A 24,334-nucleotide genomic window follows, 5' to 3' on the forward strand; every position below is an offset into this window, starting at 1 on the left:
CTTCCTATGGTGGCTTTTCATGGCCACATAATATTCCCTTATGTATTTAACCAGTTCCCCATCAATCTTTGCTGTTACAAATGACAATAGCCAACGTTTACAAAGCTTTCTAGGTCTTTTTCTAAATGCTTATGCTGGTTAATTCATGTCTTCTACACGAGACCCCACCGAGCATATTACTTGTATGCTACAGATGACAGAACAGGCACCGAGAGATAGTGAAGAATACATCCAGGATCCAAACCCTGGTGCTTTGCCTTCAGGGCCTGGGAGCTTAATATTTCTGTACAAATCTGATGGTTTTCTTAGGCTAGGTTGCTAAGTAGAATCTCTGGGTCAAAGTTTCAAGAGACTTTTTAAGGCTTTTGAAACTTTGCTGAATTGCTTTCTGTAAAAATAACTCTGGGCAACAAATTTCTATTTCCTTTCCTTCCTTGAGGTTTAGAAACAAAACTCAGAACACCTGTGTTGCTGTAGCTGCGGCTCTATTTATGTTTGCCTCCCGTCCCTGAGCTGCCAGCAGGAGAGGGACCTGAGAAAGAGGTTCAGCTCAGGAGACCTGAAGTCTTTGCGTGACAGCAGCTCTGAGGATTTCTGAAAGCACACTGAGATGAGGCGCATCCTGGGCCTGGCCTCCCTGTTCCTGAGTTGCCTTGGATAGGGGGTGAATTATCAGTGTCACTCCTTGTGGGTTGCCTCTTTCACCCCGAGTCAGGGAGTCAATGACAGGATTCCTCCCCAGCGCTCTATCTTCAAGAACAGAGTATGCACTGGGACGCTGGCATCGGGAGGTGCCCCTGGAAGGGCAGCCTGGCTCGGAGGCCCAGACATTCATTTGGGTGGTTGTTTGTTTGTGTATTTGTTTTTGACAGAGAAGGCTTTTAAATGTTTCAGTAGGAGACTGGTTAACTGAATTATGGAATATCCATTCAATGGATATGGAGATTGATCGGTATGTACTGAAGTGGAAAAATGCCCGAAGCATTCTGTTAAGTTAAAAAAGAAAAGAAAACAAAACCAAATTGCAGGACTGCACCCATCGTAAAATTCCATTTCAGAACATGCATAGACAGAAAAAAAGATTCTCTCTAGAAACCAGGATGGGGAGAGTTTAGGACCTTCCATTTTGTATCCTTTGCATGTTTATAGTCTTTAAAATTTTCAGTGAACATCTATTACTTTTAAAATTAACATAAAGCCAACAGACTTTATAGTAGATTACTTGGAATATAAAATTTTAAAATATACAAGCTCATATTTACAAATAGGGAAAATATAGAGAAGAAAAGAGGATCTAAAGGAATCTAGTAGATTTAGTACAAAAGAACTAATTGAACTGGTATTTCGGGAATAGAAATGTGTTTTCCCTTGTGTTTTCTAAATGTCTGCTAATGTAATTGTATAACCACTGCATATTATTGATATATTTTAAAAGTAGATGTAATGAAAGCATGAAATCATATTAAAAGTAAATTAAAAATGCAACTTTGAAAGAAAAGGAGAAAAAATTTGGAATAGTAATAAGAGTGAAACCTAGGATCCAGACACATGGGTTCTCCACCAGGCTTACTGTGTGATCCTGGGCAAGTCAATTTGCCTCTCTGGGCTTCAGATTCTTTATCCCAGTTCTCATCCCTGACTGCCCATCAGAATCACTTGGGGGGGCGTTTAGAACACTTTGTCCAGGTTTGTCTAGGATGGGGTCTGGACAGGCTCCTGGGTGATTCTGGTGAGCAGGCAAGGTGAGAACACTGAGCCAGCCCAAGCTCAGGGAGGATCCGTTCACTCTTACTGGGAAGTCTCTCTATCCAGGCCCAGAATTCTGTGACTAGTGTTCATTTAAGTAAATAAGTATATATTTATGTAGCATTTAGAGAAGAAAGTTTAAAATATACCATTTGGCTGGATCACCTCTTGGTTTTGAAAAGTGGTTGCTCTTTGTTCATAATAACCACTTTCCTTTGGGATTTTTACTCGGCATTTGGGTGTAAAGACTATGCATTTTTAAAGCTGTCCAAATGCCTATTTATGCAGCAGACCATAACTCCTCTCTGGATAGGCTGCTATGCTTTATCAAATAAATGATACACATTTAAAAATCTGTCTGAAGGGGCATTTACCTGAGGGACTGTTATTGTGTTTGGTTTTTTTTTTTTTCCCCTGAGCTCTTATGGTTCATTGGGTAAATAATATCTTTTAACCAATTTTTAAATAGACATGTCTAGCAAGATGCCATTTTATCAATCTTATCCACTCTCATACCCATCAAAGAGGGCTCATGTAGGCTGTTTTTATTTTAAATTTCACATTAAGATACTTTACCAAAACAAAGAGGATCAAATATTTTAAAAACTTGAGTATGAAGCAGACATCTGGCATCCGGCTTTTTTCCTCCGTCTGGCAGATAAAAAGACTTATTGTTTTTATAATATTACTTTTTCTTCTCTGGGGCTACTTCAGTGCTAAATTCAAGACATTTTTGCCTTTGAGGCAATAGACCCTAACCCCGTTCTTCAGGGAACATTCCTGGTCTGATTATTTTCGGAGAAGGTGGGAGATGGGGAACACTGTAGGACAAGGGGGAGTTACTGAGATATGACTGTGAAACAGAAGAACATCTGGTAGGACAGGTTTGTGTCAGCAGGAGTCATGTGATTTTTATGAGTCAGGGATAGAGAATTGACATGGAGAAGGGAGGACTGGTAGAGAATGATGAGAATGTTTAGAGCATTGGTAGGTAAGAACTTACGTGGATCAGTGTTCTTAGCTGCAGACAACAGAGCCCACTCAAACTAGATTAGTAGAAAGGGAATTACCAAAGGGTATTAACTGATTCACAGAATCTCCAGGAAGGCCACGCAGGGTTGGAAGTTATACATATAGGACCAGTGCAGCCATAGATACTGCAGCCACGAGAAATGAGGAATCAGACCTTGAAAGAGTGGTTTCCAGACCAGTAGTAGCATCAACATCACCTGGGCCTCTGGTAGAAATGCAAATTCTCAGACCTCCCCTGCAGGACCCACTGAAGAAACTCCAGGGATGAGGCCCAGTGATCTGTATTTTAACAAATTTTCCAGGTGACTGTGATGTACAGGGAAGTTTGAAAACCACTGGCTTAGCGTGGTTCTAACGGAAAGCACCATGGCTGCTGCTTCCCCTTCTTGGGCACCTGTGAAATTAGGGACTGGGTGCCTGAAACTGCCGCAGTGGCCCCAGAAGGACCAGATGCATCTACCAGCGTGTTTGCTGGAAGCTCTCATCCCCTTGCACACGGCTGCTGCCTCACATTGCTCACTTACAACTCAGGGACTCCTATAAGTGGTCCTCCAGGCAGAAGCCAGGACCACATGACATTCTAGCACCCCAGCTGAAAAGGACACCAAGAGTGTAATTTAGCTTTCCAGGCTATATAAAGCACAAGAGTAAGCTGGAGGTGATCGGAGTAGATGCTGGGAGAGCCAACCTTTGTATCTCCCATCAGCCCGATGACCCCTTATCAATGCCCAGTGACTCTGCACACTGGCCAGCCTTTTACAGCACAGGGGGCAGAAAATGAAAGCTGATGAGGCTGATCACTCAGTCCCACCCTGACATGGGACAGACAACACCCCACTGGAATCCCAGCTCTGGGAACCCCACCCCAGCCACTGCCTAGAACCCAGACTTTTCCCAGGTTCAGAAAAACTATACTTAACTCAGGTATCATCTGGGCTCACTGTAACTTACAGAAGAATGACAGATGTGACCTTTGGTTTAAAGAAAATAATTTCCTTCCTAGCTCCCATTATTTAATTGTAAATTGAAGTGGAAGTTGTTCCTAAAGGGAACGACTCCATTGCCTTGATGGAGTGCACTGTCTCCCAATACTAAATAGTTAACAATATTATGTCCAACTCTTTGCACACATTTGTTTACAATCAGAGCAAGATCTTTGTAAATAAATCTTTACATTTACTTCCCACCTGTGCTATTAAAGACACTGCTACATCAGTGCTGACTGTAAGGTATATCAGGGCACTGAGCACCAAGGGCAGAAGTTCGTTTTCTTGGTGGGCCCTGCCAGACCACAGGGTTTAGGCCAGCCTGGAGGATGGATGAATTCAGCTTCATGGTTCTTCAGCCTGCTTCAGCCAGACAAAGGCTTACCCTCCCCTGATTCAGCTCTCAGTTCAAACACCACCTCCTTAACGAGGCCCTCCTTGAGTGCCCCAAACTCCTGATGCTCACCCAGCAGTCACTGCCCACTTCATCACCCTCCCTCACTGTCTTCTCAGTACTTTTCACTCTCTGGAATGAGCTCGTTTATTTGTTTAATGCCTGTCTCCCCCTGGAACACAAGCTCCAAGAGGAGAGTGACTTCTCTATCTTGTCACCACGGCATCTCCATGCCTCCCTTACCCAGTACCTTCAATAAATATTGTGGAATGAATGACTAAGGGGCCAGAGAGGCCCCCCGGCCGCAGTGCTGATGTCACTAGAGCGCGGTGGGGAGCTGTGGCTCACCCTGCAGCGGGAGAGGTCTTGCTGGGGATGCGGTGCCTCCGGTGCCTAGATGTTTAGGCTCTACAGGGATAGCCCAAGCACACCCACCAGGCACAGCTGGCAGGGAGGCACCCCATGGAAGAGACATCTCTGATGCTCAGAGAGGATGTCATTTGGGCCAGCAGCGTGGCTGGTTCCTCCAGGATGCTCCTGGACGTGGAGACGGGCTGCTCTCACAATCAAGGTCCGTCTGCTGCCTTCTCGATGTGGTGCCCATCACTATGGGAAAAATAACCCAGCTCATAGCCCTACGGTATCTAGCCCTGGGACTTGGTTTAAATTAACTGTGTATGACCAATTTGAAGAGAACTGTACTGTATTTCATAGGTGGGCTTTTGTTTTCTCATTGCTAGATGGTTGTTTGAATTATCCTGGTTAATTCACTTTTCAAATATTTTTATTGTTTAAAAAATATGGACATTGATATAATATTTCTCCATGTATCGTAGTTTTACATTTCCTAGAAATACAAAAAGCAAAATAAATAGACAAAACCAAGATGCTCTGACACATCTGTTCTACCCCTGAGAGCAGGGGCAGAGGTGGTCTGGCGCATCTGTGGGGATCCGCTAACTTCTCAGCTCCTTCAGTGTCCTCCTTTTTCAAGTGAGGATGATGAGAGTGCAGCCTTGTGGGATTTTTGCAGCAATGTCACTGAGCTACTGCATGTGGGGTATATAAGGCCGAGCCCAGGGTAGGAGCCCAACTATTATTGCTACCGAGTTGCAGACCAGAAGCTAAGGCAAAGGTACGCTCGAGAAAGGGAATTAACCAGCCACTCTGGGACATGCCCCCAACACCCAGACAGAAAGACTTCCATGCCTGTCCTGGGTTGACTAGAAGGCCCCTCAAATTCACATTCACCCAGAACCTTAGAATGTGATCTTATTTGGAAATAGGGTCTTCTTGGATGTAATTAATTAACTTACAGTGAGGCCATACCAGCTTAGGGTGGGCCCTAATCCAATGACTGGTGTCCTTATAAGAAGAGGGAAAGGTGGACACAGGCACACAGAGAATACCTTGTGCTGACACAGACAGAGGGAAGGTAGCCATGTGAAAACAGAGGCGAAGGCTGGAGTAAAGTGTCTACAAGCCCAGGAATACCAGGGACTGCTGGCCACCACCAGACGCAGGAGAGACAGGGAAGTATCCTCCCCTGGAGCCTTCAGAGAGAGCGTGACCCCATTAACAGCTTGATTTTGGACTTCCAACCTCCAGAACAGTGAGAGAATAAATTTTTGTTGTTTTAAGCCACCCAGTTAGTGGTCACTTGTTAAGTCAGCCCTTGCAAACTAATAAAGTGACTCTGTGGAGACCACACCATACTGGGAGGGCCTTATTCCCTGCCTTCAGCGAAATCCTCCTGCTTCGCTGGAAATTTTTGCATAAATGAGATAAGGGGAACAAGACTTCAGAGGTTTGAAAAATTGTCTGTAGCTGATACCTTATCAGGTTACTGGGCATGAGAGCAGCTTAAGGACAACAGAAAATGCATCAACCACACTTGGACTCAGAAAATTCTACCAGCAGCCGTGGCAGCACCAGCAGCTGCTTTTCCTGTGACTCACAGGTGTCAGAGGAGCAGCGTGCAGTGAGGCTCCTCCACCGCACAAAGTACTCATCAGCAGAAACCCAGTGAAAAGCAAGCACCCCCCGCCCCGTGGGGCCCCGAGGGACCAGCCGCATCCGCCATCCCACTTTAGCCCTGTGCCTGGCCTGCAGGGTATATGCATGCACCCGGGAGCCTCTCCCACAGCAGCCTGGGTGGCCTCTAGCACCTAGTGGTGTCTGTGAACTCACAGATTTGCTGCCACATAGCTGCTGAGTACTGCTCAGCAGTGACGTCACATTTGGAATAAGATCTGCTTCTGAAAGTACGCTGGAGTGGCCAAATGAGACGCAGGTGTTGCAAGTACAGAGCAGTCCAGAGGTGGAGAAGGAGACAGACTCGACAGTGTGATTGGAGAAACTCAGGGACGAAAAGCCAAGCACCTCTTGTTTTTCAAGAATCAAGCTTACCTCGGTCTGGGCTGATACGTTTTACTGGGAAGGAGGTCGTGCGCCTATCCAGAAGCCCTGCTGCCTCCTCCTGGACTCTGTTAAGGTCTCTGGCTTTCTGATTACAAAGACCTTTTCTCTTCGAAGTCCATGGTAGAAACAGGGCGCTCGCCCAAGGGAGGAGTCAGAGTGGCCTTGAAGAGAGCGCTGTCGCCTTTCTGGGTCAAGGGGGTGGCGCACTGATGCGTGTACCTTGCCTAGTTCCTCCGGGATCCTTGGTGAGTGTGGCACTTTCGCCAGTGTCTTAAGGTATCATAATACCCTCTCTTCCTCCCACGTTCCACACCCCACTAAAGTGGCTTTAACATGATGAATTCCTATGACCTGCTTTTGTCACAGGCTGGATCAACATAATCTATTAGCTCGCAATGCTGGCCAGGGGATTTTTTCTAATGGAACTTTTCCTCCAGGGAAGGCTGCCAGGTCTGGGATTCCTTGCTGGATTGGAGTTAGCGAGTTAGTGGCATCAAACGCGTGTTATGGAAAATACAAAGTCTTAGCCTTAAAGTCATGCCAAGGAACACACTTAACTGCTGCTGTGATTGCTCTGTAACCGCCACACGAGTTGCTGGAGAGTCAGTGATGGGCTGGACACAGCAAATCTGAGCAGGTGAATGAGCCAAAGCATCTCGGTCCACCAGCCTTCAGGCTGTCACCAACCATGGAGGCAAAGTGGCCACCCTTCAGTCTGGTGCCAGATCTGTCCCCTGTTCTCTTAATATCCTGTCCTGTCTGCTCCAGGCCTTTATTACATCAATAATCTCTTTCTGTTTACCTCTTCTTCTTTTTTTTTTTTGAGCATTTAATTGAAAATTATATTTGTAGTTTCTAAAATGCTGGCCCACAGACCACTTTCTTGGTACAGACGTGTGCCAATGAGCACAAGAGGTAAAGAACTGAACAAGTCTCTCAGTCTCTCCCTGACCACCAGGGGCACAGGAGGCGCCAGCTTACTGGGTACCCAGAGTAAGAGAGTGCGGAACACTTGGTGAACATCACTAAAGACTATGACAGTGCACCCATCTGGGGGCCCCGTGTTCGGTTTACAAAATACACTCATTCCTCTCTCAATTCCCCTTAGAGCCCGGAAGTCCCATCCAGGTTCAGTGTCAAGCTCAGTGTTCATGATCTCAGGACGGTTCCTACTTTAATGAACGTGGTACAGTCTCGTCGAGCTGGAGCATGGCTCCTCTTGATCTAGAACCCAGCGCACCAGAGGGAAGACGAGATATTTGTGCCCTCCTCCCCAACACGCAGTGGCTAAACACTCCTATTGGGAAAGAGGGAACTGGAAGACACACAGCCGTCCCTGGTCCACAGCAACTCTGAAACAGACACTCCGAGAGGCCTCCACCCCTCCACTCCTGCAGGGAGGGGATGCTTCTTGAATGGGCCCTGACTGAGCTCCCTGGGGGAGTCCCTGTGTCTGTTCTCCATGGCCCTTGGCTCATCACTCTCCCTAGTGTTATCCGAATAGGACATTAGTAAAGGACTCCATGGGGATGAACAGCGTTCTCAGCCTGCTGGCTGCCCAAAGGTGGCTGAGGAAGCCAAGGATCATTTAAAATCTCAAGAAGTCTCAGGCATTTTTAGGCCAGGCTAGTGGTTCTTTAAAAACCATGGTCAGCTTCTTCCCTGAGTCTACTCAGCTTCTCGTGCCAGTAGCCTTTCCCATGTTTTTTTTTCTAGACATACTTCTTGATTTGCATTAGTTCTTGGCTTTCTTGCCCCCACGTCTCTGACCTCACGAAACTCTGGGCACCTTGAGTTCATTAGGTTTGGGTAGGAAGGACTCACCCTTTGTCTCTTTCCTTAGCCAAGGAAGCCAGCAGGATTCCAGAAAGCAGCTGCTCCATGAGCTGGGTCCAGAGGAAGGACAATAATAACATGGAGGAGAGCCCCCAGCTAACCCTTGATGAAAATGTAGTGGGAGTGAGAAAGAAATCATTGTAATTCAAGCCATTTTTTAATTAAGAAATAATTTTAAATTGTGGTAAAATATATATAACATAAAATTTACCATCTTAACTATTTTTAAGTGTACAATTCAGTAGTGATAAGTATATATTCACATGGCTGTGTAACCAATCTCTAAAACTTTTCACCTTGTAAAACAGAAACTCTATATACATTTTTAAAAAAACCCACCCTACCTCCGCTCCTCACTGCCTCTGACAACCACCACTGAACTTCATGCATCTACACATCTGACTGCTCTAGGCACCTCATAAAAGTGGAATCCCACAAAATTCGTCTTTCTGAGCCTGGCTGATTTTACTTAGTACAATATCCTCAACATTCATCCAGTGTTACAGCATGTGGCAGGATTTTATTCACTTTTCTAGCTGGATAATACTCCATTGTGTCCACATGCCACATTTTGTTTATTTATTTACCCACTGGACACTCAGGTTGCTTCCTTCCTTTGGTAACTGTGAGTAACGCTGCTGTGGACATGGGCATACAAACATCTCTCTGAGACTCTGCTTTCAATTCTTTTGAGTAGACACCCAGAAGAAGCCTCTGAACGTTTATGTTCTTGTATAGCGTAACTGCATCTACCCTGGACAGATGCTATTAACTAGCTCCGTGCACAGGACCCGGCAAAACTCAGTTTGCCTTGATACCCACCAGTAGTTGGAGATGAACTGCACTTGTACTGCTGTCTTCTAAAAAAGGGGGGTGAAATAGTCTTCCTGAGTTATCTAAACTAACCCTCACCTTTGGGGCAGCTGACCCAGTCCCCAGAGAGGTTTGAAGCCCTGAAAACATGTTCTCGTCATTTAATCAGACATGCCTGACTCAGAAGTTTGCTTTCTTCCTCTCTAATTTATCCTTCATGCTCTCCTTCCAGCCAAATGGTTATTAACATTTATGTTTATATCTCTAGTGCCTGACAATATGGTTGAAATATAACTACAATTTCCCCCCTAGTATCAAGGATTTTCCTGGGCACTAGGGATGTAAATCTTAAATGAGGGTTGTTCTAGGCCTCAGGGACATAAATATTAAACAGGACACACACTGTCTGGGTATCTGCCATTTGCCCGGCCAGATCCACTCTTCACTCTCTCTACCCAGATCTCTGCATCGAAGGGCGAGTCTGTGGACCACATCCAAGGGCTCCTTGCCTTCCGGCAGTGGCTCAGCCAACAGGGAGCCCTGGCAGAGACTGGAGGATGGGAGGGGAGTGAGGTAGGAGTACTGATTCCCCTGCTCTGTTTGCATGACCGTCTCAGGCTGTCCATGTCCCTCAAGTGGAGGAGGTCCTGACACAAGACTCTCTCCTTCTGGTTCTACTAGCTCTGGGTGCTAGAGCATCCCTGTGTTTCCCAATACCCAGCCTTTAACATGGTAAATTGTCCCTTATTAATTCTTTCTGGAGTTTCCCAGTTTGGATATGGCACTTGTTTCTTATTGAGACCCTGACTGACACACAGCTCTGCCCTATCAGGCCAATGGAAAAGACAGACAAGGAAAGAATATGTGTATCTATCTATATCGTGACAAGAGCTATAACATAAGAAAGTATGGGAGTTATTCTAGGTGGGTAAGAGAGAATGTTTAAAGAAAACTAGTCTGCAAGCACCTTCTGTATCCAGAGCAAGGTACCCAGTCTAGGTATTCTAGAATTCAGTTGTTGAAAGAACTCTTTCTCCATGACTGCCATGTTCAAAGCAGTATGTACATCTAGAACACATTTAGATATTAAGACACTTACAATTTGATAAAGGAAAATAAAACAAAATAATAGACATGGAAGTATTACACATGCACTACTGTTCTGCATGAAGGATGTATTCCTGGGTGAAGGTGTGCTATTTAAATCAGCCTACAAGTGGTCCATACAGCCTTATCCCTAAGGAGGTGCACTTGGCCATGCACGTAAGTGGGGCTCTGTCCACCAAAAATAGATAAGCTTCCAGTCCTGACTGTTGCCACCTGCTGTCCCTCTAGTTGTTGGTGAGTGTTCCTGGGCTGCGGTGAACTTCACGATGTTCTAACAATGTCAAAGCCATTCCACTAATCTCTAACAGCCTGCTGATCTTTTTCCTCTGCTCTCTCAACCATTCCACTATAGTTACCCAGAGTCACTGTCAAATTTGCACTTGAACACCCTCTTCCTCAGCTTCTCTTTTTCTTTCTCTGTGGCAGGTCCAGTGCTATGCTTGCAAACTGTTTCCCAGCCAAGGTGGACCCAAACTAGCTGGTGGAACACAAAGTAACTGGCATAAAGAGAGGTGTCAGCAGAGTAAGTAACATACACTGCAAAGCACGTTCATCCCCCCCGTGCAGCGAGCTCTCCTGGCTGAGAGCATTTACAATTCAGTTGCTCACTGGCAGAGAAGAGTCTGCCTCCCATTGAATGTGGAGGCATGTACTGGAATGGATGGGTTTTTTCCCTAAGGTAAAGATCTTAATTAAGGAAAATATTTCTGGGACCATATCCAATTGGTACAATATTGTGGCTAACAGCCACAGAGGTTAAGTGTGTTGCAGGAATAACTCAAATAAAGACCACGTGATCACAGAGGGAGGAGGAAATGCTCTGGGACACAGGAGATGCTCCATTATTGGGGCTCATGATTGGATGTTGATAAACTGGTGAATATTTAGGTTAATATGTGAATGGTTTGAGGGGAATAAGTAGGATTTAGATATGCAAAAATGAGAGAGACCGGCCACATGTGCAAAGGGTCCGAGGGGGAACAGTGGGCAGCAGAGCGGTGAATGGGCAGGACAGGAGAATAAGGCTGGAGCGGAGGGTGGGGTCAGACGGTGGACAGCTGTGTGTGCAAGACCAGGAGACTGGACTTCGTGTTCCAGGCTGTGGATGCCAGGGAAGGGTTCTAAGCCAGGCAACCCTGCCTGTAGTCTTACCAAGGACATTCCACCCTCAGACGTGGGAATGTCCACACTGTGGGAAAGATCTCCTGATAAAGAAATTCTTTGTGGGCTTGAAAAACTATTCTTAAGGGATTAAAAAAAATCCTCAGTGGTCGTAATGACACATCAGGGCCTGTGTGGACGAAGCAGGAGCACTCAGCTACTCCGACTGAAGAGGGATCTTTCAGCAATGCATCTACTTGTATGAAGAATCTCAAATGTTGCCCAAACCCAGCCATGATGCAGGTACTGGTATTTGGGGTACAAGGAACTAGAAAAAAGTGGGCTTGACATGTCCGAAATTTGTTTTGAAATCCGAAATAAAATTTTCACTTTTTTCCCCCTTTGTATCCTCCAAACTCACCATTCATTCTGAACTTTGGTCCTTCTTTGACAGGTTATCCAGCAGGGGTAAAGGTGCGGGAAGGGCTGAAATTTGTATTCCATGTAGGATGGGGGCCATTGGTGTGTTCTGAGCAGAGGAGTGACATGATCGGACTCAGGTTTTCACCGAGTCACTGTGGCTGTGATGTGGAGAGGCTGTGGGGGACAAGGCCATGGCAGGGGACCACTTAGGACAAGAGAAGAGCCAGAGGAGATGGTAGCTTGGCCTACAGAAATAGTGATGAGGCAGTGGCAAGTAATTAGGCAGACATGGGTTATATTCAGAGAAGGAGGCAATGGAATTTGCTGGTGACTTGGATGTGGGGAGTAAAGGAAAAAGAAAAACAAAGGGGAGTCCTAGTTTTTTGACTTGAGCAACTGGTACAGAATAACATACAATAATCCAGTCTTTTTTAAAAGCGTGCATGTGCATTGCTATTTAAAAATAAGTAAAATATACTTCTACAAGGTGTATTCTATATATGTATAACACGTATGTGCAGTTTTACTATATACAAATGTATAATTCCATGGGTTGGGAGGGGTCGAGATAAAGAGAGAGAGAAACACACAAAATTAACAAGGAAACGGGAGGGAGACAAGGTAAAGAAGGAGGTGAGGAACTTTCCTTTTTTGACTTATTTGGTTCTATTTAACTATGATTTTTCAATAAAAATGTATTAATTTTACCCAGGAGGATACACATAAAGCTGTTAACAATGGTAATCTCTGGATAATGAGAATATAATTTTTTTCATATTTGTATTTTCTAGCTGTATTAGTTATCTGTTGCTATGTAACAATATCACCACAAACTCCATGGCTTACAACAACACACATTCATTATCTCACCGATGCCAGGGGTCCAGGCATCACTTAGCTGTGTCTGCTGCAGTCTGAGATCAACATGATGACTGGGGCTATGGTCTCAACTGTGAAAGGAGTCGGGAAGGACCACCTCCTTGCTCACATGGTAGTATTCAGTTTCTCATAGATTGTCAGACTGAGGGCCTCCCTTTCTTGGGGACTGTCAGCCAGAGGCCACCCTCAGCTCCTTGCCCTGTAGGTCTTCCCAACATGATCACTTACTTCCTCAAAGCCTACAAGGAAGTGAATCTCCCTGCAAGACAGACATTGCAATCTTATGTAACGTGATCACACGAGGTGACATCCTACCACCTTTGTCCAGTTGTATGGGTCACAGGCCCCACTTACACACAAGGGGAGGCACGTCACAAAGGTATGAGCATCAGGAAGTCAAGATGATGAGGGCAGCCACTGAGTCTGCTGCCATGCTTGCTTTCTGCACAATTTACAGTGCACACAGAGATTCTGTAAAAATGTACTACCTAAAAAATATTGTATTGAATTTTTAAAACTTTGAAAAACAAAAGAGAAAAGGATGATTAATAGACTCTAAAAGGCATTAATTTCTTTGTGAAAAGATTTTCTCCAGTGAAGACATATAAATGGCCAATAGGCACATGAAAAAATGTTCAATATTGTTAATTATCAGAGAAATGCAAATCAAAACTACAATGAGGTATCACCTCACACCAGTCAGAATGGCCATCATTCAAAAGTCCACAAACGATAAATGCTGGAGAGGCTGTGGAGAAAAAGGAACCCTCCTACACTGCTGGTGGAAACGTAGTTTGGTGCAGCTGTTATGGAAAACAGTATGGAGATTCCTCAAAAGACTGAAAATAAACTTACCATATGATCCAGCAATCCCACTCCTGGGCATATATCCAGAGGGAACTTTAATTCAAAAAGATACATGCACCCCAATATTCATATTAGCACTATTTACAACAGCCAAGACATGGAAACTACCTAAATGTCCTTCAACAGATGAATGGATAAAGAAGATGTGGTGTATTTATACAATGGAATACCACTCAGCCATAAAAAAGAATAAAATAATGCCATTTGCAGCAACATGGATGGACCTGGAGATTGTCATTCTAAGTGAAGCAAACCAGAAAGAGAAAGAAAAATGCCATATGATATCACTCATATGTGGAATCTAAAAAAAAAAAAGAGACAAATGAACTTATTTACAAAACAGAAACAGACTCATAGACATAGAAAACAAACTTATGGTTACTGGAGGGGAAGACAGTGGGAAGGGGTAAATTGGGAGTTTGAGATTTGCAGACTACTATTTACTAACTAATATATTAAAAATAGATAAACAATAAGTTCATACTGTGTAGCATAGGGAACTACATTCAGTATCTTGTAGTAACTTAATGGTGAAAAGAATATGAAAATGAATATATGTATGTTCCTATATGACTGAAGCATTATGCTGTATACCAGAAATTGACACAACATTGTACACTGACTATACTTCAATTAAAAAAAGTATATACAAAAATAAATAAATAAAAATCCATTAATTAAAAAAAAAAGTCTTAACTTAGGCGATGTTCTAATTGTTCCCTAAGGTTGAAATGTGTTCAATACAGCTAATAGGAAAAATACGACCAATATATATATTTCTATAAAAAGACCCATGAACCCTTACCTCAAGTAGGTCAGGGGTCATCAAGGACTAAAGAGCGTAGAGATACATCCTCATTGCCTCCTGAGGGCCATATCTAGAGGACGATGCCTCCTGTCCAGCTCATCAAGTCTTTCTGGGGGTTGCCCTTCGTAGAGAAACCAACAGCTTCCTCTGGAGCCTGTCCTTTGCTTGGGGCTCTGATGCTAGGTGGAAGAAAACCTCAGCCAGAATGTGCAGAACTTGGGTTCTGGCTTAGACCAAATTGTTTCTGTAACATCAAGCAAAAACTCTAAACTTCTTGGGTTTCAGTTTTTGTATATATGAAGTAGGAATAAAATTGATGCTTGTTTCAGTTGACTCTTTAGAGGCAGATGAATGAGATCAATCAATCCACACCCACCTACTTTCTGGAGGTTGTATGGGGTTTTCTTAACCCTTCCAGTGGTTCACTTACAAGGCCTAACTCTGGGTCTCAGAAGACATAGGTTTTTCTCATTGATATCCTGTTGCCACTGCTACTTGGTTCAGGCTCTCGTGTTCAGCTCAAAGGACCCACCCCTTCTTGGTCTCCCTTAACTAACATAGCAGACTCCTGGCCAGTTGCTGGGACCACCAGCAGGCCCCCAACCCAGCGAAGCCCATCAGTTCCTTGTCTCTAGGCATTTGGAAGTGGGACTCCAAGAGCGACTGTCAGAGAGTCAGCCTCTCCCATAGCGACCACCGCTCGTATCCCTCATCTCACTGGGTTCCTCAGAGGAGAGGACTTAGCATTGATGAAGGAAGTTGGACTGATTCGCTCAAGCTTCTTCCCGAGTCTGTTGCATCAGCTAGTCTACTCATTCCTTCTTTTGTTCAGGAAGTATTCATGGGTCTATGACTTTGGCACTTTACGATTTTTCATTCAGTCTCTACAGCATCACCTCCATCTGGCTCACTAGAAGTTCAGTGGCCACAAGTCAGGAGGCAGGTGTCCGTGGTCGCCTACATTCTATAGATATAGAAATTATGGCTCAAACAGGCGAAGTAACTTGCCTGTCTCAGCCGTAAAGGGGGAGCCCAGGAGTCTACGTGCGGCCTGATGGCAGAGCGCCTGCACTTTCCTCCTGGAGCACGGGAGCACGTGTTCCCCCAGCCCAAAGGATGAGGGCTGGTCTGGGGACGACTGCTTGGTGATGGCGGTGGCCTTATGAAAGAAAGGAGGGAGGACTCCTTCCTCCTCAGACAACACTGAGGACAGTGCAGTACCCATGTGTAGACACTAGGTGGCAGAGAGCCCCAGGACACCCAGCTCCCCTGCCTGGGCTGGGCACCCTTCTTGCTTCTCGCTTCCTGCATTCTCTTAAATTAAGAAAGGATATGTACAATGATAAATCCTGAATTCTTTTATACGAGGAAAGGAACATGTACAACAATTAAATATATACTCAAACTTTAAAAGTTTCATAATTTACTGCAGGAAATAGAGAATTGAAAAATAAAAAACAAATGGGGAGAGAAAAAAAATGGAAGCAGAGACATGTGCCAACCCTGCAAGACTGGAAGGCCAAGACTCAAAGTTGCTTAAAAAAAAAACTGTAGTTTAGATGAAACACTGCGAAAGTTTACTATTAAGTGGTATTTTAATTCCCCCTGGGTTTTTGAAAGAAACTAGACCTCTTTGAATTCTCTTTTCCTTATTTTCATTGGCGGGATAAACATCTTTCTAATTGTGGTACAGGAAGTGTATATAATCTCATTTTAAAGGAAAGAAGTTTACTTTGATGATGTTTTATTCTAGTCTTACAGTATCTTAGGATGTTAGTACAAAAATCAAAAGACAAAAATCTTGTGTTCCTACAACCATAGGCAAAAACAGGGTCGTCTCTTGATACCGCCCACGGAGTGAGCACAGGTAAGGTGAGAGCCAGAGCTAGCTTAGCTGGTCCAGGGAGCCCTCTTTGGGCCATCACCTCACTTGATATGAAGTATGGCACGTCCAGCAACCTACAAGGTGAGGAAATACTTTTTTGCCTTTTTCCAAAGTAGTACAGGACGTGCTTTCAAAGATGGAGAATCTCCCACTCAGACCACGGTGATGTCTGAAGTGTTCTCCTTTGTGGCCCATCATTACTGGTCATTTAAGCTTCGTTAGTGAAAGGGAACACTCAGCAGAGTAGGAGCCAAGCTTCCGGACTAGTGACAACAGAGAGACCGAAGTTGTCAGCCACAGAATGGAAGGAAGAGGGGCTGGGACAGTGAGATACCTTCCTGCCCTGTAACTGGAACCAGTAAGGGAGGCCCGTGTCTACCTGTGTTTAATCCCTGATTAAGCCCCACCAGATGAATGGCTGCATTAGGAGCGTATTGTCCCGATGTGGACAAGGCCATCGGCTGTAACCCTTGTTGGGGACATGCTTCTCTAGACCGTGCAGACACATCTCCTTGGCAGAGAGATCAGCATTCAATGTTCAGAAACGAGAAAACCCAAGGAACCTCAGCTCTGTTGAACGCGCTGGGGAGAAGTTATGAGTAATCAAGTGGGTGGCATGAGGGCTGACGTGTAGGGACCTTGGGGCAGTTTGGTTTGGCTCAGTTGGAGGGTGTGGGAGGAATGCATTGGGGCTGGACCCAAATTATGGAGGAACTTTCATCAAGCCAGACCGAGGAGGAAGTGAGGGAGCCATCGAGTGGCTTTAAACAGAGAACAGGACCACACTGAAGAGGGCAAGGCTGGCAGTGGGGAGACCACCACAGACACTCTCACGGCAATCCAGGAGTGGCGGTGCCCTGGGTGAAGGCACAGTGGTGGGAGAAGGGGAGGGACACAAGAGCCGTTAGGGAGGTGGGAACAGGTGGGCTTGGCCACCACCTAGCTAGTGGGATTTGAGGAGGTGATGCATGTGAAGGACTTAGCTCCGTAACAGGCCCACAGGGAGGAACTGATAAGCACCAGTTGGGAGGACAGCTGAGGGAGCTGCTACAGAGCAAGAAATACATGGGGAGTGAACCTGAACATTCCACAGGGCAGCCCGGAGGAGTGATGGCCTCAGTCAGTCCTGCAAAGAGAGCAACACGGAGCGCACGCAGCTCTGGTGCTACCCCACAGCAGATCCTAATTCTGAGAGGACCCCCTTCCTCCTCACGCCCAGCAAAGACAAGCTGCAGAGTCCTCAGAAAAAAACCTTCTTGTTTTTCCCCGTCAGGGCAGCCTGCTTGGGTTCCGCGCTGCAGGAGACAATCCGATCTGCACGTGGGTGTCTACCCCGGCCCAGCTGCTGTCCATGGTCATGGGGTAACTCAGAAGATGCGGTTTCTGTGTGAGTGCCTGTGTGCTCAGGGAGTGAAACTTGGAATGATGAAAAACCCCCTGGCCTCAGAAAAACTTCCTTTACCCTTAGCGAAACAGCTAGCACTTCTAGAGCACCGTGCACCTTCACAGGTGCTTTCACACATGAGGTCTCATGTGGTTTCCTCATCACTTGCTGCTCCAAGTATAACAGGCTTGGAGAAAGCAGCCGTGGAGTCTCCGTGGGTTTTGTTCTTGAAGTTCCTCTCTTCCTAGGCAATGGGTCATGTGACCTGGCTGTACCTAGGTCAGGGGTGGTGGGTGCTTGTGTGACTCTCCGGGGGTCTGCACATCACCGGCAGGGGGCTGCAGCCTGCAGGTTTCGCTGGTTTCCTACTGCCATGGATTCTTTCTTGCCCTTGCTCTGGACAGCGTGTCAGGCTTTATTAGAACTCAGGGGTGCCCATCTGTGAAGACTTCTGGGCAAGAGGAGGGTGTGGCCACAGGAGTTACTTACGGAGCCGGGGTTGGAAGGTCTTTTATTGAGCTCCAGAGAACGTTCCTTCTGGATCTGTAGTCTCCAGTCTGTGACAGGAAAAAGTTTCCCCTCCTTGACTAGTATCACCCTGTTTTCTGTGGAAAACAGGCTTCTGAGGTAGGAGAAGTTGGCTAATACCGATGGGTGAGTAAAGTTGAAGAGGAAAATTTCAAAACAGCTCAACATAAAATAGCAGTGCATTGGTGCCCTTTCTCGCTGTTTTAGCAATCCGCTGCTTCCCCAAAGGAAACGGCAGAAGCCAGCAACCGGTCGCCTTGGGAAGGCACTTCGATGGAGTCTTACCAAAGCTACAGCCCCACGTGCTGTTGCAGGTGAGTAAGTTCTGTTCTTGGTGACCCATCAGCTGAAGTCCTTAGACTTAACTGGCTGACCACAGCCTGGAGAACTCAGACAGCCACACTGCAAGGGCACAGCGTCCCTTGGGGCTCAGACTTTCTAATAATACATTTTCCCGGCAATGCCTGGAAATTAAGCACCCGTGTTTGTTTTACTGGAGACCGTGGGACTCCTTCCAGCTTCCCTCCTCCTCAGAACGGGAGTGATTTCTTCATCACTTGCTTTTCCAAGCATAGGAAGCCTGCAGAAAGTAGCTGTGGATTTTCTTTGGTTTTCTTTCTAGAAGTAGTCATCGTCCTAGCCAACACCCGGGGCAGGGCTGTTGGGCACTTCTGTGACGCTGCTGGGGTCTGCAGATTCCTGGCCGACCCCACAGGCTGTGGGAGGCTGGCGTGTGACTCAGGCACAGAGAAAGCCAACGGCACTTTCAGTAGCCCGGGCATTCCCAGAATCAGACTTCTGAGTCTTAGGGAACCAATTCTGGACCTGAAGGGTTTTCATTTGCCCTTTAGGTCCTAGATCATCCCAGTCAGGGGAAGAGACTGTCCCATGAGACCCATGCGGTGTGGGACCATGGACGTTTGTGTAAAGGCAGGTATAACTCAACCTGCAGTCTTTGGGATAGAATCTCTTCCTGAGTTAACCTCAGATAAAGGGCATCTTGATTGACTTCCTCTCTGAAATCAAATTGCTAACACTAGAAATATATTCCCACTTGGATGTGTTGCTCTGGTGAAGAATACTTTTCTCTCCACAAGAGGGGCGGTGTGGTAGAGTGATTGAGTGCAGGGACTCTGGAGCTGGGCCCCTGGCCTGGCTTTGTCACTTAATAGCTGTGTGACACTGGGCAAGTTGCTTAACCTCTCCATGCCTGTTTCCTTATCCGTAAAGAGGGGACAGCAATAGTGTATATCTGCCTCGTAGGTCTATGATGAGGAGAAGTGAGCTGGCATGCAGAAAGCACTCAGAACAGCGCCTGGTACATAGTTAAGTGCTATATGAGGGTTTGTCATTTTTCACTATCTGAAACCACAGCAGAATGTGAAGTAAAAAAGGTGTCATGCTCAGAAGCCTGATGTAGTGATAAACAGTCTTGGCCTGGGAGGCAGGAGATCTGGTCTCTCTGATCAGGCTTCTCCCCAAGTAATGGGGTGACCACTCAGAGCTTCAGCGCCTTCACTGAAAATGAGGTGAGATAACAACCCAAGTGTCCATCAACAGACAAACGGATACATAAAATGTCACACACACACACAATGGACTATTACTCAGCCCTATACAGGAATGAATTTCCGACGCACGCAACAATGTGGATGAACCTCGGAGACACTGTTAAGTGAAAGGAACCAGGCACAAAAAGACAAACATTACATGGTTATTTCACTTATGTGAGATATCTAGAAAGGCAAATCCAGAGAGACAGAAGGTAGAACTAAGGTGACCAGGGGCGAGGGGGAATAGGAAATGAGGAGTTTTTGCTCAGTGGTTAGATACAGTTTCTGATTTGGGTGATGAAAGTTCTAGAAATGGATGTCAGGGTTGATTCTTCAACATCATGAATGTACTTAATGCCACGGAATCATACTCTTAAAAATAGTCAAAATGGCAAAACTCATGCTATGTATATTTTACCACACACACAAAAATCAAGTGTAATAAGAAGTCAAAAAAAACAAGAGGGAGAAATAGGCCAGTTCTGAAAGAGACAGGCACGTGCTGTAAGTTTGGAAATTTTATAGTCCATGAAGCTAGAAATATGGGTTACCAGGAAAAAATGAGGTGGTGACATTAGCCCAAAAGTCCCTTCTAGCCCCAGCCTGCGGCGAGGTGAACATCCCTTTTTAACTAGTGCTGTCATGCCATTTGTGTCCTTCATGATACAGCTCGGAACAGATCTGCCCAGCCCTTCTCCCTCCCCTGGGCTCTACCTGCCGTGTCCTTTCTCAGGTGCCTGCCTCAGCACAACATGCTTTTCTTTTCTTGGGTGTGGCTGTTTGTCACCTATGTTGTTATTACCCCCAAGATGAGAAGGGACTGTATCCTGTCCGTTTTGTGCTACCCCTTCTCTCCCCCAGGTTCCTGACTCAGAATGAGTCGAAATGGTTGCTTGAAGATGATTCCTCCTGGTCTCCCTTGCCATGAGGAGCCACAGCTATGGAGAACCTGGTCGCATCATGTTTGGATCTGGGTTTCGCAAACTTTTAAAACTACCCTGCCGACTATAATACATCCTACCTTGTGACTCAGCACACACACACACACACACACACACACAAATCATGAAACAACAGTTACCATTACTATACACGGTACAGTCTGAGATATCTGATTTGATCTTAAAAAATTGCTCATAGTTGTATTTGTAACCCATGATTTCTGATGGAAAACCATTGCTAGTTGGAGACTAGCTCAAGCTTGGGTGTGTCCAATGCTGGCCACTAGGAGGAGCTGACAGGCCAGGTTGCAGAAAGGAATAAAGCAAGCTGGTGGGCTCAGGAAGTGGAGGAAGCAGTCAGTGAGGCAGGGAACCCCAGGACTCCTGCACAAGCTCTCACACCCCTTAACAAGGCCCCTCACAGAGGGAACAGTGGTGCTCATTCACCCTTCATTTAACTGAACAAACATCTATTTTGTTGATTTAGTTGAATGGATTTTTCCTGGTTCCCTCTCTTCTGGGGGCGCCATTTAAAGGTACTGTGTTCTGGTTATTGGATTTTTGGCTTACTACTCGACCTCCTTCCTCCTGGAGCAGCACAGAGCTATTCTCTTCTCTTTCTGCACAACTGACCTTCAGATGTGTCACCGACCACCTCGAGACTTGCCCTGAACACCTTGTCGAATCTGTCTCACAGGACAGGTTCTAAACCGAACTGGTGCCAGGTACCCTCCTCTCAACCTCAGCAAAGCAACTGCTGCTGGTTCTGCTTGCCTTTTTGGTTGTGGAGAAAGCGTGGTCCCTGTGAGACAGGAGGGAACGGGTCAGTGCACAACCACTGAAGGAATGAGCACTGAGGACAGGACAAACTGGTCACAACCAAGATGGCAGGAGATTCGACTTCTAGTAGACCTTGAGCCTCACGGCACACCCACGGGCACCATGACAGTTCCTCAGCTGGCCTTAAAAGGTCAAATGTGGGCGGGGCCCAATTCCTGGAAATTCCCTACCCCTTCCCCAAAATAGTTGGAATAACCATTCTACACATTAGCATATGAAATTACCGAGCCCATAAAGACAAACAACTCTGCACCTCATGGTTGCTCTCTCTTGCCTTCTGAGATGGCCCGCACTCTTGTCTATGGAGCATGCATCTCCCTGTGTGTATCTCCCTGAATAAACTTACTTTCACTCTACTATGCCTTGCTCTTGAACTCTTTCCTGGGCAACACAAGAACCTATTCTCTGGCAACACCTAGAAGGGAAATGGAGCAGCTGCAGAGCCCGACCCTGGTGATCCTGGAGCCCACGCACAGAGAGTATCTCCATGGCATCTGCGCTCTCTCTGATGCAGATGCGAGAAGACATCCATTTTAGCTCCAGCATAGCTTCAGTGTCTGACTGCAGCCACAGGCCAACAGGTGTTTTAGCCTTCCTCTGTGGGTACCAGGAGGGTCAGGCCTCAGGCTGGTTAACTGCGTCATCCTCAGTGGTTCTCACAGTGTCTGAGAGTTGACATAGTCTGTATCCTTGTTCTTCCTATTAGTTCCACCTGTTCTCCTGTAAGGCTGCTTCTCATGCTTGACTAAGGTGATGACTGTAGTCTGCTCCTCTTTTCCAGGGGGACCAGGAACGAATGCCTCCATATTTTGAGTAGACTCTGTAGACAGCTTAGATCCAGAGTAAGCCAGAAGGGTTGAAATACCGTTAAGCAATGAGGAATTCCTTTCACTTCATTAGCAAGTGGTAAAGCTCTTCTCTCTGCCAACTGCCCCATTCCCAACCTCAACATTCACAACCCCCCAGGATGGCATAATCCACATCCATGCTCCACGTGACATATGAGGCTGGGATCTGCTATCAAAGGTAAGGGTGATGCCTTTGAGTAGGTGCCCAGAAATGGAGCCAGACTTACTCAGTAAGACTGCCTCAGAGCAGTGTCATGGACGAGAACGCAGGAATGATCATGTGGCCTTTCCCTGCTGGCCACAGGAAGGAGCCATGGCCGGCAGTGAAAATAATGCTTGCCAGCTAAGCGCTTAAGGAGACTGCAGCATGACTCATGCCAGTCCCCTCTTTGATTCTGTCAGGAGGAAGTCAGAGACTGTGGAGATCAAATTCCCCTCCCCTCACACTTCCTGGTGTAGGCTCTTTAGTAGGAACAGATGGGAGAATCTAGTAGATCCCCAGTTGTGCCTTACTCTGACCCTTCTCAAAAATATTTACCACTAACTCCCAAGGCTCTTTTATGACAACACTCTTCTTTTCCACCTGCTTCTGGACCACCCCATGATTTCTGACAAGCTACTGCTTTCTGTCCACTGCTTTGTGGGTGCCTTGTAGCAGACAGTCTAGTCAGGGGCTCCCCCACGGTGACAGTCATGGTAGCGATAATGCTATGCTGATGACTTATATAAGGCCTCCTCCGTAAAAAATGTTCTGCCAACATCAGCCTCAAGAAAAGACCCAATTTACCGTCTCCACCCTTTACCGCAGGTGTTTACAGAGGGTAAGAGAGGTATGTCCCTTAAGCAACCTCCAAATTCTGGCCAGAACTATTACTGAGGGAAGATCTCACTACTAAAGACTACTGCATTTCACAGCTCCAAATCCTTTACTTTTGTCTATAGACAAACACTCTGACATGTGGCTTTTGGTTCTTCTCACAAAAGAGGCAGAATGTGTTTCCCAATCTCCTTGAATCTGGGCTGGTCTTGTGACTTTCTGGGGCCAAGAGAATGCCATGGAAATGACGACATGCCAATTCTGAGCCTAAGCCTCAAGAAGCCTTGTCCACTTGTTCCTCTTGTGTTTTTGTTGCAGCCATGAGAACACGCTTGGGCTATCCAGCTGGAAGATCAGAGGCATGTGGAACAGACCCGAACTGCCTCACTGCCTGACAACAGCCAGCCTCAGTCAGCTGACAGCAGTGAGTGAGACTGGCCGAAGTTGGCAGAACCACCTGGACATGTGAGCAGTAATTGCTTACTGTTGTATGCCACTGAGGCTCTAAGGGCTGTGTGTTACACAGCATTGTTGTGGCCACAGATAACTGACACACCCACTCAGAAATCAGAGAATGATGCACCCCTTGAAGAATTATTAGAAGCAACGTCTACCTTCAAATAAAATAGGTTTCTGTAGATTGCTTCTTCACTTGCATTGATTGCCCTGAGGTGAAAATCGTTCATTGGTCTTTAACTCTAGAGACATTTAGCATCACGGTAGAAGCCACCGAATGAGCATAAGAAGTGGAAAGTCATTCTTCATCAGGCATCAAATGAACAGAGGTGGAGAAGCAAAGACAAGAAGAGTGACACCCATGTCTATTTCCAGAGACTTTGGACAATATGGGATTTCCCTACCCAGATAGATGGGTTGTTTGTAGCAGTCAGTCTTTCTTATGGTGGCATCTAGACAAAACTCCTCCCCATGGAGGAGAAGTCAGCATGTGTACAGATCATTGAAAAGTAATCTTTGTAAGACTTACTGGTGGGTAGTGGCAGTGTTTGGCTTCCCTAATTTCAGTGTGGATTAGAAGCCCAGATAAAAATATGGCAAAACAAATTCACAAATCCAAGTCTGCTGTGCTCTAGCAACTGCAGGTATACTGGCCTCCTGAGCAGGGAT

At 46.0% G+C, this 24,334-nt stretch overlaps 1 long non-coding RNA gene across 1 annotated transcript; it reads left to right on the forward strand.

Moving 5' to 3' along the window:
* Positions 1-18,345: 18,345 nt before the first annotated feature.
* LOC116663140 lies at positions 18,346-23,847 on the forward strand. The gene is made up of 2 exons (XR_004319236.1): positions 18,346-18,524; positions 23,528-23,847. It is a non-coding gene; the product is annotated as an uncharacterized LOC116663140 (long non-coding RNA).
* Positions 23,848-24,334: the final 487 nt, after the last annotated feature.

The sequence above is a fragment of the Camelus ferus genome, chromosome 4 (assembly GCF_009834535.1).
Source record: "Camelus ferus isolate YT-003-E chromosome 4, BCGSAC_Cfer_1.0, whole genome shotgun sequence".
Taxonomy (NCBI): Eukaryota; Metazoa; Chordata; class Mammalia; order Artiodactyla; family Camelidae; genus Camelus; species Camelus ferus.